Source organism: Nannospalax galili, unplaced genomic scaffold, assembly GCF_000622305.1.
Source record: "Nannospalax galili isolate Female #2095 unplaced genomic scaffold, S.galili_v1.0 scaffold154, whole genome shotgun sequence".
Taxonomy (NCBI): domain Eukaryota; kingdom Metazoa; phylum Chordata; class Mammalia; order Rodentia; family Spalacidae; genus Nannospalax; species Nannospalax galili.
Genome location: NW_008335281.1, coordinates 913588 through 935822, shown reverse-complemented (window position 1 = coordinate 935822; position 22235 = coordinate 913588). Strand labels below are relative to the sequence as shown.

At 42.6% G+C, this 22235-nt stretch overlaps 2 pseudogenes; both read left to right on the top strand.

Moving 5' to 3' along the window:
- Positions 1–17503: 17503 nt before the first annotated feature.
- Positions 17504–18281, top strand: LOC103731487 (annotated as a pseudogene).
- A 1448-nt stretch (positions 18282–19729) lies between these two features.
- LOC103731470 lies at positions 19730–20373 on the top strand (annotated as a pseudogene).
- The last annotated feature ends 1862 nt before the right edge of the window (positions 20374–22235 follow it).

The window sequence follows — 22235 nt, the reverse complement described above, 5'->3', positions numbered from 1 at the left end:
TGGCCCCGAATTTACAAAGATCCTCCTGCCTCTGCCTCCCAAGTGCTGGGATTAAAGGCGTGCGCCACCACGTCGGCTGTCTCTTTTAAATCTTACATTGATAAGTACTGACCTCCCTTCCTGAGGGACAAAATATTGTCCTTTCCTGTTTCTCTGGGTGTTCTTTTTTCTTTCTTTTCTTTTTTCTTTCTTTCTTTCTTTTTTGGTCTTTTTGAGACAAGGTCTCCCTGCAGCCCCACCTAGCCTGGAACTCGCTGTGTAGACCAGGCTGGCCTCAATCTCAAAATCTGCCTGCCTCTGAGTTCTGGGATTAAAGGTGTGTGTCACTATGCCTGGCTAATTCAGTTTTGATAGGGGGAATCTGTAAACCACTTTGACTTCCTTCTTGGGTCCAAACAATGGGCTTAATTCCCCTCTCAGCCCAGGGAGTCATAAGATTGAGAGAGACTTTGATCTTGTTTTGAATTATATTAAGATCAAATCTTAGTTTTGACATCAAATTCCTCCCTAACGGATTAATTCTGGCATCATGGACAAAAAGAAATTATGCCATTCCTTCCTTTTCTTGGAATTTAGTTGGGCTTTCTCAAAGAGGGCGGCAAAACACTCCCTCTCCTTTTGCTCTAGATACTAAAAATTACTCTGGGGAAAGAGTGAGCTTCGGGAGTTGACTCTTCGGGGAGCAGGATGTACCTAAATCATGAGGAATGTAATTTCTTCCTATTGTTGACCTACCTTTAAGGTTTCTAAAGGCTCTCAGTAGGTCCAGTACTGGAATAGCACCATTGACCACCCTGTTCTTCATCAAAAGTCATGAGTGCAATTACTTTCCCTAATCTGTTCTGGGCATTCTCTCTCAAAGCATCTCACGTTAAAGCATTCCACATTTCCATGCTTGAAACATTTACTCTTTCCCGTCCTCTCATTAACGCTTCCCCCCTCCCCCTGTTCAGGGTGGGCCTCTCTGAGAGCCTATGATAGGGAAGGACAAGACCACTGAGACTCGGAGTCCTACCCTCATCTTTGGAGCATTTGCATTATTAGCAAAAAGCACAATTTTAGCTTTCTGTTTCTCTTCATCTCTCCTTACAAATACTTTGTGTGCCTAAGTGATTCTTCCTCTGTCTTTCCAGTTCTCTACCTTTTGAAGCTTCTTAGATATGTCAGACGATGCATTAGTGACAAATTGGAACTTGACCATCACTTGGCCTGGGGGGAGGGGGATCTTCTATATTTAATCCAGAATATTATCTTATCTGATCTTTTAGCCTATCTAAGAATCAGCTGGGCCTTCATCTCTTCCTCGTTAAATATTGAAAGCCTTATTGATATTGAAAACTGACTCTTACCCCGTTTATAATTGGGTCTCTCATCTGTTCTCCCATCTGCATTCCTGATTGGGGAATTTAATCTCTGGTTTAAGGCCCCCAGACCTACTGGATGGTCCCATTCCCAGATAATTAGTGCAGTTTTCCAGATCATCATCCTTTCTTCTCCTGAGAACGGAGTGCTCAAGATAGATACTAACTTGGCCAGGTTTAAAGCTAGGACCCTAAGAACTGGTCTAATTGGTCCCTCACCCCAAAGGGGTCCTCTAAGAGAGACATAAGTTCCTTTTTAAGATTTCTAACTTCAGCACAGATAAGAAGAATATTCACAAATCCAAGTCTTCCTTTCCCTAGGGGGAACTTCTCTAAATGGGTACATCAGCTGGGGAGTGGTCTCAGGTTTTTGAGGTGTGGGGACCTAGAATGGGAGATTCTCAGTGTACTTCCTGCATTGTTAAATCTGTTTTTGGAAATTAGTGAGAGATGGATATTTAACGTGATAGCTGACATTTATTAGGTCTAACACTGGATCTGTCTAAGTCCCCCTTTTCTTCCTCAGGGGGAGCAGTAGGGGCTGTATTGGGTGGCTCTAAGGAGTCAGGAATCTGGTTCTGATTATAGGGAGTAAGCAAGTGAGGGTTCCATTCATGTTCTTGTTCATCTTTATGGTTGACCTTATCTTCTGTTCTAAAGGGAGTTAGACTATGGGAACTTTCCTCCAGCAGAGGGCATAATCAATCTCCTCTTGGGGAAACTGGACTTTTAAAATTTGTTAAAAAAAAAAAAAAAAAAAACAACAACAAAAAACACAGGGCTAAAGAGATGGTTCAGTGGTTAAGAACACTGGTTGCTCTTGCAGAAGACCTGGGTTCGAATCCCAGCTCCCCCATGGCAGCTAACAACTGCCTATAACTCCAGTTCCAGGGGATCTGACAGCCTCTTCTGTCCTCCGAGAGCATTGCATGACACAGGTGCACTTACCTGCATGCAGGCAATACACACATACACATAAAATAAAAATAATAAATAAAATATTAAAAAAAACAAAAACAAAATAAAACAAAAAACCTGGCAGACCAGTCCTTGTCTGAGCCAAACTGGGCCCAAATACTGAGGGTTTTAGGATCAGTTCCTTGGTCCAAATAAAGCAACAGTATTTTCTCATTTGCTTCTTTTTCTTGTCTTTGGTCAGGTGCTACTAGCCCAGTGTTTTTATTGATTGATATTGATTGATTGATTGATTGATTGATTGATTGATTGGTCTTTTTGAGACAGGGATTCCCTGTAGCCTTGGAAACTCACTATGTAGACCAGGCTGACCTCAGTCTCACAGAGAACTGCTTGCCTCTGCCTTCCAAGTGCTGGGAACCACCATGCCCAGTTTATCAACCCAGTATTTCCAAATGAGCCCAAGATGGCTATCCAGGGGAATTTCATTTTTAGTTTCATTTTCTGCAGCCCTTTTCACCCAAATTGTCTCTCATCCTGGCTTTCTGAGAGTGAGTTTATCAGAGGCTCGCACTCCTGCTCCCCAGTTAATGGAGGTTTCTCACACTCTAAATAGCCAATCAGAGGCTCAATGCCTCCACCCCAAGATGGAAGTTTCTTGCCCCCTGATTTCTAACACTTCACTCCAGCTGATTCCCTCTCAGGGGAACATTCTGTATTTGGTACTTGTTAGCAATAGGTAAATTGGTACAAATCCCTGACTGGGTCCAAAAAACTTTTGGCACTCCATATGAAATCACCAAGGGCACCCCTGGAACTACAGATTGGGACACCAGACCCACTTTAGGTCAGAGACATGTCTCCTTCACTTTTATTCAATATCCAGGATGACCCAATCACCAAAGAGTACTTTGCCACCCCCATGGCATTCCTTGACTTGTACACAGAGTTGCCTGGTCATCACAGTGCTTGCTTGGCCTCTTCCCTGTGTTGCCAAGAAACTTTCAGTGCTGTGTCTCTTCAGCCTGCAGAGAAACAAAAGACCAGTATCCAGGGGACACTGCCAAAAGGCCATGCACTCCATTTCCCCAGGAGGGGGTCTAGGCAACCCCCTCAGGTGGGCTACAATCATGGATAGGCCCTCCAGCAAGGAAAACTTTACTTCTATAAAGAAGAGTGTGTAATCACTTAAAGCTAAACAGCAAACACAGCCAAGATGGCATTCACTTTTTATCTCTAACTCAAGAGGCACTTGGCTGTCCCACATTGACTGAGGTTCAACCTCACAATCTGCTCTATTGGCTAGTTTGGTAGTGAAAGAAAAGAAAGGAAGGATGCAGAGAGAAGAGAGTTTAACATGTAACTGTCCCAGGCAATTGTGACAATTGAGTTAGGGTGTCCAAGAAGTCAACTACATCTGGCTGAGCACATTCATTTCTTAACAAAAGGATTGGGGGCAGGAGTAGAGGTTGGTGTGAGAAAAAAACAGGCCTACAAGTATTAAACTTGTTTGATAGAAGAGATTAAGTCTCTCACCTCTGATGAAGGATGAGTGATACACTGATCTATGGGTAATATAAAGATAGGAACTTAGGAATCAGTTTAATATTATGACTATTCAGCAGCATAATATTGGGCTCTCATGGGGCCTAGCCAGTCACAGGTTTTTGGTTCAGTTAACAGTACTGGGCATGCATTCCATCTTGTGGTTGGTTATTCCCATAATATTCATGACACTATTGCACCAGTGGGTATACCTTGCCAAGTCAGCCATTAGCTCTCAGTGTTCACAGCTGTGTAAAACTGTTGATTACAGGGTCTAGAGGGATGACTCAGCAGACAAGAGCACTGACTGCTCTTGCAGAGGACCCAGGTTCGATTCCCAGCACCACATGGTGGCTAACAACCATCTGAACTCCAGTTACAGGGGATCTGATGCCCTTCTTCTGACCTCAGCAGGCATTGCACAATATAGGTACACTTGCACACGTGCAGGCAATACATTCGTACGCATAAAAATAATAAAATATTTTTTAAAACATTAAATTTTTTTTAAAAAACTGTTGATTACTTTTCCCTCCAGGAAGCATAAATAGAACCCTCCAGGACTATGAACACTAGCTAGCAGTGATGAAGCTTCCAGGTTCCTATCAGCTCAATTTCTCCATGCTCTATGATCATGTATATGGTGTCTTTAGCAACAGAGTTTTACCATCAAGTTCTGGAGGATTTGGCCAAGAACCGAGAAAATGGAACCTTTGGGTTCACAAGAAAATAGCTTTATTAACCAGCTGGGGCCCAGATAGAGTTATCCCCAATATGCACCAAAAAAAAGGCTTGGGCCATGAGCTGGGGTTTTACATGTCACTTTGTAGTAAAAAAATAACAAGCATCAACAGTTAGTTGTTCAACAGTATATGGTTGGTCAGTTCTATCTCTGGGAAGATGAAAAGGGAATTAAAAAAAAAAAACCAGACAAAGTTGGTTACAAAATCATCATGGTCAACTTGACCTCAAACTGTATAGCTGGTGGTTTTTCTTATTTTTATAATTTTTACTTTATAACCTTGAATTTAAAAAAATGTTTTGACCTATATATTAGTGTATCCAAGGAAAAAAATGAAAGGAAGAGGGGTTCACCTCTGCATGTAGGAAAGGCAGCCATTGCTAAGAAGCATAGCTTACTTATTAAATTTTGGGGGCTCATGTACCATTTCCCCCCTTTTAATGTTTGAATCCACAAAGGATTAAAGAGCATCATTCTGATAATTATGGAGGAGCATTTGAAGTCTAATAGCTGCTAAGCTAGAGGAAACATACTGGGTTATCATATTAAGAGTGCAAGGGCCGGACAGTGCTGTGAAGAGCATTAGGACAGGACCAGCAAAAGGAACAAGCCAGGATGCTCAGCTCCAAATGTCACCCCAGCAATCCCAGGAATCTGAGAATCTCTGCCTTCTTTGTGTTTTGTTTGGTTGGTTTTGATTTTGGTTGGTTGGTTATTTTTGAGACAGGGTTTATTTGTAACCCCAGCTGGCCTGGAACTTGCTAAATAGACCAGGCTGGCCTCAATCTCACAGAGATCCACCTACCTCTGTTCTAGAGTAATGGGACCAAAGGCATGCGCCACCAGGCCCAGAAATTCCTGCCTTCTTATTGTAACTTGCTCCCTCAGTTGTTGAGCCATATCTCTGATTACTCCTGACTGGTTTACATAAAAACAGTATTCTTCATTTAGGAAGAGATAGAGTCCTCCTGTTTCTGCAGTTCATAGATCTAATCCCCTTCTGTTCTATAAAACTACAGCTGCCAGCGAGTCTGATTGATCCCGGAGGCACATGATGCCTATCTCAACCACATCTTGGGTAAATTCAGAAGTTAGTTGCTGATGGCTGACAGCTGAGGAGCTATACCCTCAATTCCAGCCCCTGTACTTGCCATTATGCCAAGGCCCACCGACAATGGGATAAAGTGGATTGACCTCTTAGCCCTGACACAGGCTCTGACAATGCACTGGCTAGGGTTAGATTATAAGGGACAAGAGTCATCTGAGGGTCAGGAAAGCTAAAACATAGGTACCTTTCCAATTAGTGAGTAGGCACTGGTAGGCTATTTGGCCACAGACAAAGAATGTTCCTTGGAGGAAACAGCACCAGGGTGCATCAGTGATGCTAGTGGACTGATTACAACACCAGCTTTCCTGACAATCATCTTCTGTCAAGTCCCCGACCAGGTTACCACCAGCCTGATTTACAAGGCAGAGAGGAGCCTTGTTGACTAAATTAACATCCTGAATTGGTCTTGTTATCTTTGGGTTACAGGTAATGCTTTGCAGGTTTAAATTACAGGATGAGGCATAAATGGGGTTTGCCATTACTTTAGGTTTTCTTGAAGAAAGACATAGTCAACAGTCTCGAGCTAAAACTGGTTTGGTGGTGTTAAGGAGGTAATGGATAGCTGTAAGCAACTGATCTATCTGAGGACCTAAGGTAAAGAGGTCCCAGGTTAGAATTTGGAGCACCAAGGGGCACCTCAGAGGCTTATGGTCTGGGACTCTAGATTTTTGGTTTTTTGTTGTTTTTCTAAGTCTTTCTGGTGAGCAGCACCAGCTTTGTTTTAGATTTAGGTATGCTGGACAGTTATCTGGGTTTGATAACCTATCCAGCAGATCATCTGACCTCTAGGCACGCCACATCCTAGGTCCCCATCCATTCCAAAGGATGGGAACTCAGTATAGCTGTGGTCACCTATCCAGCAAAGACTTGGATTATCTGCTTGATAACAAGGAGTTATCAAGGAGTCAGGGATCTTGATTTTCTAATAGGTTAAGCTTCCAAGTTTTCCTTGACAAGTACCTTGAGGCAAGAGGTTCTTATGCAGGACCCTAGGGATTAATAAACCACAGATCATCATAGAAAACATTGTATCTCATGGAGCAAGCCTATTATGCCTAGGTAAAGTACGGCTAAGGCTATTCTCTCTAGTCTTTTCCAATCCATTGGTGCCACTGGTGCAAAACCTATGGAAAACACTAATCCCAGGATACTGGGGTGACACTAAGACACAAATTCTCATGTGTCCCATGTTGAGTTCCATAAGCTTCAAGCCTGTGTTGACCAGTTAGCCTCTAGGTTTGCAATGGGAGCAGGATTGTAGATTCCTCAAGCTTCCTATGCGTGGTTGGAGCAGTCGGTGTCACTTCTCTGAACTGTCCAATGTAACTTCAACTTGGTGGGTGAATCTGGATCTGGGGTGCACTACTGCACCCCACTGTCTGGCCACTGACTTGGCTGTGGTGAATGTAGGATATCACCTCGACTATCTTCACTGCCATGGGAATAAAGAGTAAGACAGCCAAAGGACCCTTCCATAAAAATTTGAAAGGTTGGACATTCCATTCTTTCACTCATGCTTTATTTTCAGATTTATAAGGATGTGCTGCTGTTGTAAGGCCTCCCAGAAGGGCCTTTCTCATACCCATCTGTGTAGTATATACAGTGTAGTACCTGATGTCTGCATTTGTTGTCTTAAGCTTGGATTTCCCAACTCCTTCAACTCTCCCTTTACCAGAGGGGGTGGCTTGCCATACAGGATCTCATATGAAGAAACCTGGTTAAACTTCTTGACCTTATCTGTAACAAGGCTATGGGCAGAAGCTGGTCCCAGTAGAGTTGAGCTTCTTGGCATAGCTTAGCTAGTTGGAGTTTTAGAGTCCAATTCCACCTTTCTGGAGCTTTGGGGCCTATAGGCTGTGTGCAACTTCCAACGTATTTGGAGGCCTTTTGCCAATTTTTGCACTACTTCTACTACAAAAACTATTATAAAAAAGATTTTTTTTAATCCTATAGTTAATGGAATCCCAAGTTGGGGGACTTTCTTTCAATAAAAACTTTGTTACTTCTGTTGCTGTCTCTGTCTTTGTGAGGAAGGCTTCTAGCCAACCAAAGAAAGTGTAGACAGATACCAGTAGGTATTTATATCCTCTCAAGTTCTCATCAGTAAATTTTACCACCAAGTTTTCCATATGTGTCCCCTCTACATTGTGGACTCCAGGTGGTTGTTTTGGGCCCAGATGGGGATTATTTTGGCACAGATCTCACATTGTTGACTGACTCTTTTATACTTGCTGGTCTGGGAATGAAAAATAATCTTTTTAATGTTTTAATGTTTTTCTAGATGAACTGTCCAATGATATCCTTTAACAAAACTTACATCTATCCCTTCAGAGATTGTTATTCGAGCACCAGTGAATTCCCGCTAACCTTCTGGAAGGAATTTTCCTTCTTCCCCTTTGAACCAGTCCCTCTCTAAAATTGAATACTTGGAATCCCATTCTGTACAGGGGCTTGGAAATAGAGCTGTCATCACAGCAGGTGGGGAGGTGTCACCTGTTGCTGCCAGCTCAGCCTCCTGATCCACCTTTTGATTTTCCCTGGGCTACTGTTGACATTCCCTTTCAGTGCCACTTGCAGTGGATTACTGCCACTTCCTTTGGGGTCCACACAGCTTCAAGTAGTTCCAAAATCTCAGTTCCATATTTAATGTCTTTTTTCATTTGCTGTAACAAATCCTCTTTCCTTGTGATCCTTGAGCATGAAGAGCAGTAAAAGCATATTTTGAGTCTGTGTAGATCTTGATTTGGATCCCGGCTACTAGCTGGAATGCTTTCTGTATTGATTTTCCCACTGGGAAAGTACGAACCTCAATGACTGCTTTATAGTAACCACTGAGTATCCAGAAAACCATCTTCCCCCTCCCCCCTCCCAAATAAAGCTGCTCCCATAAGCATAGTATTTAACTTCAGGATTTGGTAATGGCCGGTCTCATAAACTGGGCCTGCTGGAAAATACTTCATCCATTGTCTCTATGTAGTCATGCTCTGGGTCACCTGGGCCCACTGGCAGTAAGTAGGGTGGCTGGGTTAAGGATCTTTACAGTTTCTAATTTTATTCTTGGGTTTTCACATAGTAGACTTTGATAATACATCATTCAAGCATTTGTTGGTCAATGTTGCCCTTTGTGTTCCATCAGGGTTAAAACTGCATGGGGTACATGAACTATCAATTACAGTCCCAGTTTCAGCTTACCTGCCTCCAGGACCAATAGGGCAGTGGCTGCTAGTGCTCACAGGCATGGTGGCCATCCCTTTTCCACAGTGTCCACAGTGACAGATAAACCACTGGATAGGGCCAGGATCCTAGCATCTGAATATATATCCTATAGCACTCTGTCCTTTCATGCACATACAGGAAAAAAATGCTTCATCAAGTCTGGCAATTCTGGAAGTCTGGATGCCTGACCAAAGGCTTTCTTTATAGTTCTGAAGGCCTGTTATTGCGACTCTTCCCAGAAAAATGGCTTGTTTTCATTCCGTTTTGTGGTTTCATAGAGGAACCTATTAGTGCAAACTTTAAAAAAAAATATTTTTGTTGATTAATTTTATTTTCTGTGTGTGAGTGTATTTCCTACATGTATGTAAGTGCACCTGTATCATGCAATACCTATGGAGGTCAGAAGATAGTGTTGGGGATCCCCTGGAATTGGAGTTACAGATGGTTGTTAGCCACCGTGTGGGTGCAGAGAATTGAATATGAGTCCTCTATAAGAGCAGCTAGTACTCTTAACCACTGAGCCATCTCTCTAGTTCCTGTACTTGATTTCTTTTCCTACAAGCTTCCTCATCTGTGTAAGGACATTCATCCTTCTAATGCCCTGCCCCTCAACATCTAGCACATTGAGCCCATCCCAAAGGAGGCCCCTTTCTGTGCTGGGTTTCAGTCCTCCCTCCTTGGCCCCAAGACCCTGGCATTTGTTTCTCCCTTCATAGTTGGCATCAATAATATTTACATTCTTTTTCATGTTTTGTCCTCTTGTCTCTTTAATTCTTGGTCCTGGCTTACAAAAAGTTTTGTAGTCACCTCAAGAATTCAGATATGTTTTTGCCTGCAAAGTCCTCTAATTTCTGTAGCATCTTACATATGTCCATTTTTTCCTGGCTCAGTAAGGCAGTATTAATCCATTTTTTAATTTCTCTAGCTTTGGTGTCTAAAGCAGAGTAGAGCTGATTTATCTCACACAGCTGTTCATAAAATTTACTGGGGTCTTCTGAGCTCTTTGGAGGACTTTAGTGACTTTGCTCAGGTTTATGGGTCTCCTTCCCTCAGCCTTTATTCCTTTGATTATAGCCTTTCTGTAAGTCACCAGATCTGCTAACTAACAAATATCTGGATTCCAGTTTGGTTCTTCCTCAAGGAAATGCTCCTTGTGTATTGCTCAGGATGGTCCTCACTTGCTGGAGCATGTTTCTTCAACCATTTGGCAGCTGCCTGGGTCACCTGTCTACATTCCTCAGAGTCAAAGGCGGTCATAAGTAGTTGGCAGCAGCCTATCCACTGGTGGGCTGGGGGGTCTGCATAGTAGTTTGTGCCAATTCAGCCATAGTCTGAGGGCTGTCAATATATGAAGGAATATTTCATTTCCAATTTAGTAAAACTGTTAGAGTATAAAATCCCTAGTCTATCTATTGGAGGACCAACTTTTCCAGTCTCACTGGTCAATTACCTGGCGCTAGGACTACACCTAGGAAGGCAGGTTCACCTTAAGTTATGCTAAAAATTGGGTGGAATATCTGCTATGTTAATGAGGTAGTAAATTTTTCCCACCTGATACTAGCTCAGACCCCCACAGAACTTCGGACCAGCCACAGTCATATAGGTCTCTACTGCAGGTCTGTCATCTTTCCTGAACTCTTCAAGAAGGTATAATTTCTCCTTTTCTTCTTCATGCCTTTCTTACTAAATAGGCATTCTTTAAGGCTTTGGGCTGCCCCTAGCATCTTGCATTTCTTCATTTTTTTCTCTAAAGCTTCCTTCTCCCAGCCATGCAGGCTCTAAACCTGCCTTGCTTCATGATTTTCTTTACTTCTCACCATTCACCTCCTAAAGGCCGCTAACCAGCTCGCCTACCCTGAGGATTTTTCTTTAATTCTAATAAAATTGTAAAAGCTTCCATTTGGGTCCATTCTTAAATTCTTTTATGAGTGAGACTAAGAACCCTCTGTCAATGCAAAAGCATAACTCTCACCTCAAAGGGGATAAGAGATAGTTTATTCTGGAGCCAAATATGAGTGACCATGGCCCAGGAACACAGATTCAGGTTACCCCAAATTCCATGTTCCAGTGTGGTAACAGTTGCCTTACATTTTTATTTATACAGTAGCAGAACAAAGAAAAGTCATAAATTAAGACACTTTTTTTCTTTCTTTCTTTTTGTCTTTTTGAGACAAAGTCTCCTTGTAGCTCCAGGTGTCCTGGAACTCGCTATGTAGACCAGGCTGGCCTTGAACCCACAAAGGTCCACCTGCCTCTGCCTCCCAAGTTCTGGGATTAAAGGCCTGTGCCACCACACCTGGCTCAAGACACTTTTCAAATACACTGGAGGATACATTCAGTAGGCAAGTCGAAGGAAAGTGGGTGGGTTCTTACTCTAGGTCTCAGATGTTATGTGATGACATTCTTAGTTTTTGGATTGGTGAGACCTGGTGGTATGCTAAGTTAATACATTCTAAAAGGTTTTTATCTGTTAGTTAGGATATTAGATCAGAAATGGAGATAAGGAGTGGCTGTTTAAGGGGCTAAAGATGGCCCAAGATAAATGGTGATTAGACTCTGTATCTGCAACATTCCAAACTCTCCACAGTCTCTGGAGCGATAATCAGTTGGTCAGCCTTGCAGGAAGTTCAGTCCAAGGTGAAGGAGCTCTTTTTGGGAAGTTTTCTTTCACACTTCTAGGGGACCCTCTTTCTCCCAGTTTCAAAATGGTGGTTTAAAAAGGTTCATAGACAAATAGGTCTCCCTAGTATCAGGCTCCCATCCTTGTCTGTCTCTGGAGGGCCCCCTCATTTTGCTCAAAAGCATATGAAATTTGAGGTTTTGGTTTTGATGTCTAGGAGTGGGAGCTGGTGGCCCTGGGATTGCCCTTTCTAGTCCTTCCTCTCTCGAAGTCTCACTATTTGCCTCTTTGGGTTGGTTGACTGGGAATCAGCCTCCTGTCTAGGTGAGTCTTGCCTGCTTCTCCCATTTCTCCCATTTTCAGGAGGTACTGTAGGTACCACAGGGATCCAGTGGGAGAACTGGGTCACAAAAAGAGGAGGGAATAAAATATCTTCTGACTCACCCTATAGGACCTCAGGTCCCTGAGTTGTCCCTTGCCTTGAGGGCTCCTTCCCTATGTCTCTGGGCAGTGTATCTTATTTGAACCATCATTACTTTACATTCCTCCTCAAAACATTTATGCAGCCAGGTCGCATTCTTCTCCACCACCAGATAACCATGTATGGATAATGGTTGGGTACCCTTTGGGAGGTCTCTCAGTTACTATATTAACTCCCACTCCATTGTTCTCAAATGCAGAGATCCTGTACCAGGCCATACTATCCCAGTGTAGATCACACCATCTCACGGAGTTCTCAATTTCTCAAGTATTAAGTTAACTCCATAGTGTTACTCAGAGTTCGAAAACCCCCTTTTAAAATTCCTTAACATGCATTCTGAGGGCATTATTTTACTGCAGTTTCCACCTGTTTCCTCCCATCTAGAAGACAACACTCAAGCACAAATGGGGAAGTGGGTGAAGGGTAGGAATTTATGTGAAGGGGTCGCACATCCACTTCATCCCTTCTGGCACTCCCCTTGCAGAGATTTCCAGGCACCCCTTAGCACTGGCAGGTTCAGCTTGTGAGTTGAAATCAGGAAATCCCAGTGCTGCCCTAGGTATGGCGATATTGCCATGACCCTCAGATCTAGACTTAGCACTCACTTGGGCCTATCAGACTTGGTTGGGGTCTTTTCTTCCTCCCTCTCATTCACACACATTCACATCAAACAGAACTCCAACCCACCACACCATGCTTGGAGCTGCAGTTTCCACTTCCTACAGAAGTGATCTCAGGCTGCTGTGAGAGTTATCAGCTCCCTTCCATCATCACCTGTCATGGGTCTATACCTGGGTCCTACCTTATCCGAATGGCTGAATGGTGCTGTCCTCTGCTGGTTCTTATGTCCTCCTGGGTTCCACCAATGTGCTCACAGGGATGACACCACAGTAGGTGTAGGCACCAAGAAGAGACCTCACTCCTCCAAGTCCAAAATAGTCCAGGTGTCCCTAGAAACAAGCCCATTCCAGCTATCACCAGAGCCAATCCACCATCAGTAAGTGGGGGGAGGCTCTGAAATGACCATCTAATTTCCCAGCCAATGCACCACTGAAACGTTTTGGGATTTGGCTAAATAACTGAGAAGATGAAACCACTGAGTTCACAACAAAAGAGCTTTATTAACCAGTCGGTGTGGCAATGGCAATTTATTGACAATGAAGTGGTGAAGAACCACTGAAAAGAACCACTGAACCAGGGAAAGCTCCAAGATGAGATCGGAAGAAATAAGAAAAGAATGAGGACGGCAAACAGGAATCTGCCCTCACCCCTGTGGTTTATTAACAGTCTACTCACCATTGAAATCTCTGTTTGCCAAACTGCTGCATTCTCGTGATCTCTTGTAACCACTCCATTCCGGTCCCTGCTTGCTTAGTATCTGCATATGAGTTGGCTATAAATTTCCCTATGAGCTCAAGCTCTGGGCTGGCCCCATGGTGTGACCCCACTCCCGTGTGAATAAACTCTCTGTCCACTCAAGATCACATCAAAAAGATCATTCATCACAGCCAAATTGGCTTCATTCCAGAGATGCAGGTATGGTTCAACATGTGTAAATAAATAAAAGGTATCCATCATATAAAAAGACTCAAAGGCAGAAATTACATTATCATCTCAATAGATGCAGAAAAGACCTTTGACAAAATTCATCATCCCTTCATGATAAAAGTCATGGAGAGGCTGTGGACAGAAAGAGCAGACCTCAATATAATGAAGGCTGTATGCCACAAGCTTATAGCCAACATCATGCTAAAAGGAGAAAAGCTCAAAATAGTCCCATAATGGTCCCAAAAAGTGAGGGTGCCCCATCTCCCCACTCTTATTTAATATAGTACTTGAGGTCTTAGCAAGAGCAATAGACAAGAAGGAAATAAAAAGAATACAAATCGGAAAAGTCAAAGTATCCCTATTTGTAGATGATGTGATGTTATGCATAAGAGACCCCAAAGACTCCACCAAACAAACAAAAACACCTCTTAGAACTGGTAAACACCTTAAGCATAGTGAAAGGATACAATCATCACACACAAATCATTATCCTTCCTATATGACAATACTGCTGGAGGACTCACCCTACCTGATTTTGAATTATATTACAGAGCCATAGTAATAAAACAGCATGGTACTGGCACAAAAATACACACATAGATCAATGGGATAAAATAAAGGACCAAAATATGGTCTGTGTAACTACAACTGCCTGATTTTTGCCAAAGATGCCAAAAATATACATTGGAGAAAAGACAATACCTTTAACAAATGATACTAAGAACCCTGGATCTCAAGAAGTAGGAAGATGAAATTGGGCCCTTATCTCTCACCCTGTGCAAAACTGAACACCAAGTGGATAAAGCCCTCAGTACAAGACATGATACTGTGAAACTGCTAGAAGAAAAAATAGGGTGTATACTTCAACTTGCAGGCTGTTGTGTGACACCATTCCTGAGAAGACACAAGCAAACATCTCCTCATCCCAGATAGGGAACCAATGACAGACCAAAGTGAGGACACCACCAAAGTCCAACTTGGTGAACCAATGGGTTTTATTGAGAGTACTCGCAGGAGTATGGGTGGGGTGTTACTTACAGGAGCAGAAATGACTCACAAACAGCTGCATCACCAAAAAGCCCACCGCAGCATGGGTGACGGGTTATGAAAGCAGTAACAGAGGAGGCAGCTGCACGCTGTACAACCTGCAGGCAGCTGCAGAGGTTGGAGAGTGCCCTTTCCAGGCAGCTCAGTTGGTCTCTGCCTCTTCCCGCATCTAGTCTAGGCTGGTCTGAAAGTGTCTCCTGGGGTGGGAGGGGCCTAGAGAACCCGGTCAATTTTAGGGACTTCCTGAAGCTATTCACTGGTTTGCTTCTCGAACTTAACAAGTTTCCCTGCAGGATGGAATTTTTCACCTTGTCTTAAAATATTTTGTTCATAGAAGGTTTTTTTCTCAGAGGAAATTGCTATACAATAGAGGTGCAGGTAAGGACTTCCTGGATAGGACTCAGGTAGTGTAGGAAGACCAATATTTGACAAATGGGATCTCATGGAAATTTAAAAGCTTCTGTAAAGCAAAGTAAACTGTCAATCAAGTGAGGATGCAGCCCGCAGAATGGGAGAAAACCTCTGTCAAGCTATACATCCAATAGAAGATTAGTGTCTAGAATTTGCAAAGAGTGCAAAACTAAACATGAAAAAAAAATCAAACAACCCAATTTAAAAATGGGCCATGGGACTGAATAGAAAGTTCTCAAAACAAGAAATACATTTGCTATCCAGGAAATGCAGATTAAAACCACTTTAAGGTTCCATGTCACCCCAGTCAGTGTGGCCAAGATCAGGAATACAAATGAAAGCAAATGCTGGTGTAGCTGTGGGTAAAGGACCACCCTTATATGCTATGGTAGCGTGTAACTAGTGCACTGAGGCAATCAGTAGGGAGTTTTCTCAGAAAACTGAAAATAAAACTACCACGTGACCCAGCTATACCACTCCTGGGCATATACCCAGCATGACTTTATATCCTATCACAGAGATATTTGCAAGTCCGTGTTTATTGCTGCTCTACTCCCAATAGCTAGGAAATGGAATCAACCTAGATAACCACCAACTGATGATTAGATAAGGAAAATGAGGTACATATACACAATGGAATATTACTCAGCTGTAAAGGAAAAATGAAATTTGCAGGTAAACAGGTGGAACTGGAAAAAAAATTACACTGAATGAGGTCACCAGGTTCAGGAAAACAAAGTGAGCGATCTCTTTCCTGTGTGGATCCTAGCTTGGAACCTTTTGTATGTTTAACTTGGAGTGCCAAAGGCCATTGACAGGTGCATTAAGAGAGAGGATAGTAAAATATTGTGAAAATGAAAATAGAGAGGGGACATATAGGGCCAAAAGATTTAAACATGGAAAGTGGGAAGGGGTGGGAACATGAAAGGGTAGGAGAAAGCTTAACCAAAATGAAGGGTGCCACCATGCCAAGTGAGGTTGGAGTTTGACGTTTGGATGTGCACACTAATAATCCTGTCACTGGACCAACAGTGGTTATATAATCCAACTTGATTTCAGAGATCTAAAAATGGGAAAGAAACATGTGATATTAAAATAAAAGATGTGGAGAGACGCTGGAGAGATGGCTCAGTGGTTAAGAGCACTGACTGCTCTTACAGAAGACCCAGGTTCATATCCTAGCACCCATGTGATGGCTAACAACCCTCCATAACTCCAGTCCCAAGGGATCCAACAATCTCTTTTGTCATCCACAGGCACTGCACAACATGGGTGCACTTATATATTCATACACATAAAATAAAAATAAATAAATGAATTGAAATAAAAGAAGCAGTATACCCAAAGAAAAGTAGCCAGTTTCTTGGCTAAAAATCAAAATATCCTTGGGCCTCTTAGCAACATACTCTGTTCCAAAGGCCAAAAATGTCTAAAGTATTTGGGAGCTCGAATCTTATCCCTAAAAGATTTTAGGGTTACCTCTTCAGAGTCAGGGGGAATGTTACAGTAGCAAAAAGTCCCATTAAAAAAAAATGGTTCAGGAAAAGGTGATGGGGAGATATGGGAGGAGTTGGAGGGGAGGGAATGGGTGTGGATTTGATCAAAACGCCTTATACGCGTGTATGAAATTCTCGATACATTTTTTTTAAGTTTAAAAAAAAGCAGCAGTATACAGCATGAAGTTTATTGGGTGAATGTTTAACAAACCATATATGTGTGTATAAGGAACTCTAGGGTTATTTTTGTCCAAGATCCATTGTCTTGTGAACTGTCCTGTTTTCCCCAATTGCCTTGTTGACTGTGAACTCAGGTATGTCTGGAGGCATCAACTGAATGTGTGAGCCATGCAAAACATGCACCCACAGCTAAATAAGTCAGTATGTTGCTGCTGTTCCTGGACATAATGATCACTGCAGGAGAGTCTGGAATTCTAATCTTGATATTTTCAGCTCCTGGACCTACAAGCAGCCTTTAGGAAATGGAAACAACACTGAGCAAACAGAAATTTAAGGGGGAAAAAGTTCTAGTCAGTTCCTTGAAGCACCAAAGCTCTAAGCTTCAGCCACTGTGAAGTCAGTATCTTTCCTTTGCAATTAAAATAATCCTGAATCAATACAGCGAAGACAAACTCTAGGCACAGAGCCACATCCAGCAAATGTTTCTTACATGCCCACTACATACTGGCATTGTGCTAAATCTTGTACTAGAAGCATGAAGAAAACAGCCTCATTCAAACTCTTCCTAAATCAGAAGAGAAAATCCCCCACCAGCCTTGACTAGTTTAATAATGGTGTTTGGTTGAACAGTTGTATACCATCAATTCTATAAAAATTGATTTTGCACTCTGCTGCGCAGCTCCCTCAGTAGTTGCAGCTGCAGGAGACCAAGACAGTTGGGGAAAACCGTTGCAGGGAGCCGGACCTGGGACTCACCACGTGTCCCCACCCACTGACCTCAGCGAGCTCCTGGCTAGTGCCCGACTGGAGCATTTAAATCAAACAGTATTGAGATGGATTGGGTTATGAAACATAATCGTCCAAATGACACTAGTGATGGGACAGTACACTTCGTGGACTACCATTTGGTTGCAGCAAGGAGGAAATAGTTCAGTTCTTTCAAGGTATATTGAGATCTTCAGGAGCAGCAGGGGTGAAATCAAAGGAATTTACGATCCACCAAGATTGCTGGGACAGCAACCGGGACCCTATGATAGACCAATAGGAGGAAGAGGGGGTTATTATGGAGCTGGGCATGGAAGCTATGGAGGTTTGATGACTATGGTGGTTATAATAATTACGGCTATGGAAATGATGGCTTTGTTGACAGAATGCGAGATGGAAGAGGTATGGGAGGACATGGCTATGGTGGAGCTGGTGATGCAAGTTCAGGTTTTCATGGTGGTCATTTTGTACACATGAGAGGGCTGCCTTTCCATGCACTGAAAATGACATCGCTAATTTCTTCTCACCACTAAATCCAATATGAGTTCATATTGATATTGGAGCCGATGGAAGAATAACAGGAGAAGCAGATGTAGAGTCTGTCACACGTGAAGATGCAGTAGCTGCCATGTCCAAAGATAAAAATAACATGCAACATGGATACATTGAGCTCTTCTTGAATTCTACCCCTGGAGGTGGCTCTGGAATGGGAGGTTCTGGATTGGGAGGCTATGGCAGAGATGAAATGGGTAACCAAGGAGGATATGTTATGGTGGTGGTGGAGGCAGTGAAGGTTACTGTGGGCAAGGCGGCATGAGGGGAGGCAGGTGGCGAGGGATGTACTGACAAACAAGACCAACACAAATCCTAACCACAGCATCTGGTCTACTAGGCTTTCTTACAGATTCATTTCTTTTGTATTTTAAGAACTTTATAATGACTGAATGGATGTGTTTTCAAAATATTATTTGGTAAAGCAACAGACTGTGATGGGAAAAATCTGTTTTCAGTAGGTTTTAGTTGTTGCATACTTTGACTTAATACATTTTTATATTTAAAAAATTGATTTTGCATAAGTGGCTTTGTCAGGAGGAATTTCTGCAAGCATGCCACATGACAGATACAACTTGCACTTTGATTAACCACAATTTATGATAAACTCCATCTTTTTTCAAAACCATAATCTCACCTCATAAAAATTAAGACATGACACCAATTTAAAACATAGATTTCCTACTATCTTTGAAAGCCAGCTTGCTTTTCAACGAGGTTATTAAAGATATCTACGTGGAAAGCATAGGGTAGTTTGAATTAAATCCTTTTGGGTTTATGTACTGCATAGTGCTGATAGTCAAGATTCAGTCACTTGGCAAAAGTCTGGAACAGAAAATGCTCAGCACATTAAGCCAAAGACTAAAGAAAACTATATGCCATATTTGTGCAATGCTTGCTTCCCAAATAAATGCTGTATTCACTTAATACTGGACATGGCAGAGAGAAGCCAACTGATGATGACATTAACACACTGGGTATAGGAAAGCACGCATTGCTATTTCCATAAACAGCTGACACGGACGAGATTTCAGTAATTTAGGCCTTGTTAGAAGAAATTAGACTACTTGAAACTCATGAAAATCTGTACTCTTTGGTGCATAATTGAACATATAAGTGAATTATTATGTTGTAATTAAGTGGATTTATTTTCAAAGATTATAAAACCAAGTGGTGCTCACAATAAGAAAGCTCAATGGTGATGGCTGGATGTGTGCAGCCAGGTCAGAATGTGTCTGTTCATCTGACAGAGCCGGGTGCTTGTCCTAGTGGAACCATAGTTTAGATGTGAATGTCCCAAAGGCCCAGGTACGTAAGGCCTGTGCTCCAGAGTGCACTATTGAGAACTAGTGGGACTTTTAGAGGTGGAGCCTAGGGGGAGGTCTTAGGTCATTGGGGGCACGCCCTCCAAGGGGACAGAAGGACCTCAAGTTTTTCACACTCTCTTTTTGCTTCGTGTGTGTGTGTGTGTGTGTGTGTGTGTGTGTGTGTGTGTATGCCATGTAAATAAAGGTGCCTACCATGGCCTGTGGCCTGAAGAAGGCATTGGATCCCCTGGAGTTGGAGTTATAGGTTGTTGTGAGAATTTGGATGTAGGTGCTAGGAACTGAACTCAGGTCTTCTGGAAGATCAGGAAATGCTCTTAACCTCCGAGCCATCTCTACAGCCCCATTCTTTCCTCTTTAAAAAAAGTATTTTATGCTCTTTCTGCCACCATCCTGGTTCCGTGTTCTCCACACAAAATGCCCCGTGAAGCTGCAGAAACCGTCCCTGCTACAGAGCAGGAGTTGCCACAGCCTTGAGTTGAGACAAGGTCTGGAATGGAATCTGACAGTGATGAATCAGTACCAGAGCTGGAGGATCAAGATTCCACACAACAAGCCCAGCTGGCAGCAGCAGCTGAAGTCGAAGAAGAACCAGTCAGTAAAAAAAAAAAAAAAAAAAAAAAATCTTGGAGTGAAAAGAAGGCAAGGAAGGTGACATCCAAACTGGATCTTCAAAAGGTCACAGGGGTCACTAGAGTCACGATCCAGAAAGCTAAGAATATCCTCTTTGTCATCACAAAACCAGATGTCCACAAGAGCCCAGCTTCAGATACCTACATAGTTTTTGGGAAGCCAAGATTGAAGATTTATCTCAGCAAGCACAGTTAGCAGCTGCTGAGAAATTCAAGTTCAAGGTGGAGCTGTTTCAAACATTCAAGAAAACACAGACTCCAACTGCACAAGAGGAGAGTGAAGATGAAGAGGTTGATGAAACAGGTGTGGAAGTTAAGGACATAGAATTGGTCATGTCCCAAGCAAATGTGTTGAGAGCAAAGGCAGTCCGAGCCCTGAAAAACAGCAGTAATGATATCTTAAATGCTGTTATGGAATTAACAATGTAACTATTTGAAAACAAGGATCCTTTTTGGTGTTTCAAAAGTGGAACTAGAGCTTGGCTTTATCATAAAGTTATAGCTTCTTGTTGGATGAACTAAAAAATTTTTTTATTATTTTTATGTGTATGTGTGTATTGCCTGCATGTATGTAAGTACACCCATGCCATGCGACGCCCATGAGTGAAAGTCAGAAGAGGGTGTCAGAACTGGAGTTACGGATGGTTGTTAGCTGCCATGTGGGTGCTGGGAATCGAACCCGGGTCCTCTGCAAGAGCAGTCAGTGCTCTTAACGGCTAAGCCATCTCTCCAGCCTCCTTTCCTCTTCTTAAGTTGATTATCTCAGGTATTTTAGTATAGTAACAGCTGATTAACAGATGATTTGCTGTTAATTCTCAATAGGTCTAGATGTCATTTACAACTTTGATGGGCATTGCATGGTATGGGTGTACTTAAAAACAGCAGCACAGTTTGATGTGCTACAAACGCCTACCATAAACTAGTTATTGATCAGGAGGCTATTTCAAGATCTCTGGCAGTGGAGGAAGTCTCTTTAAGAAGATAGTTCAAACCATTTGAAACATTCCATCTGCCAACAGTTGATATCTGATTGCCCTTTTTATAATGCAAAGTGAGAACACCCTCTACTGTGTTTGATAAATGTTGTCCAAGAATGTGTTGTCTAAAATGCCTGTTTAGTTTCTAAGGATGGAACTCTACCTTTTACTTGGTTTTAAGTATGTATGGAATGTTATGATAGGCTGTAGTAATAGTGGTGGTCAGACATGGAAATGGTGGGGAGACAAATATACATGTGAAATAAACTCAGTATTTTAGTAAAGTTAAAGAAAGATAAATGGTAACCAAATGTTAATTTGGAATAGAAGGAATATCTTTTATATTACTGTTCATACATTTAGAAAAAGAAACACTATGGCTGGGGATGTAAATGATATAAATGAGTGATCATGAATGGGGAACAGAGCAGACACTCATCTAGCTGAGGGCTTGGAAATGAGGAGCAGGAGGATGAGGGGTGAAGACCCTAGGCTCTTTAATGCTTCCTTACAGGCCCTAAAATTACCTACTGTATTCTCTCTACTCTTTTTAAAATCCCACCCCAGTTTTTAACGTTATGAAGCTATTTCTGCTTGAAGGTCGCTGTGTCTGTGAAATGACACAGAGGAGGCAGAGATAAGGCTCTTTGATCGGAAAAGATAGAGGGATACGAGGGAGGCTGGTGACAGCTGAGAACAGGGCAAAAAACAAGAGAAGCAGAGAAAAAGGAGGGATTCTGGGGTAATCCAGATCAAAGAGGTAGCGCTTCAAATGGCTCTTTGCAGCTAAACATTGATTGTGCTCCTGGAGAGAATTCTTCCATCCACACCCCTCCCCACCGGGCAGCTCTCACCATTTCAGGTTTAAGGGACTGGGGTGCATCGTGATGACACACGTGTGAAATACCCGTAAGGAAAATGCAGAAGATGGAGCATCTGGAAGAAAAGTGAGATGTGAGCGAAAAAAGCCAATTGAATCAAAAATAATTGTCACCTCTCTGAAGTAGACTGTGTCACTCTCCACTGAGCCGTCCCAAAGTACGTCTTCCAGACACACCAATGGAGAAAAAATACCTAGATTCCTCCGTTATGTTGGCTTTTCTTCCTTACTCTTATCGTAGAAAATAATAAGCCTTAGATATGGTTGTTGTGCCCAGAGAATGGACCCCCAAGAATAACCACGGAATCCAGGGGCCTGCAAGAACAAAGAGTCTTTATTCCGGCTTAAGCTAGGGCTCCCAGACCTCACCAACGCAATGGATCTGTGCTGAGAGCCCCTATCGCAGGGGGGTGGAAGCACTTTATAGGTTTTAG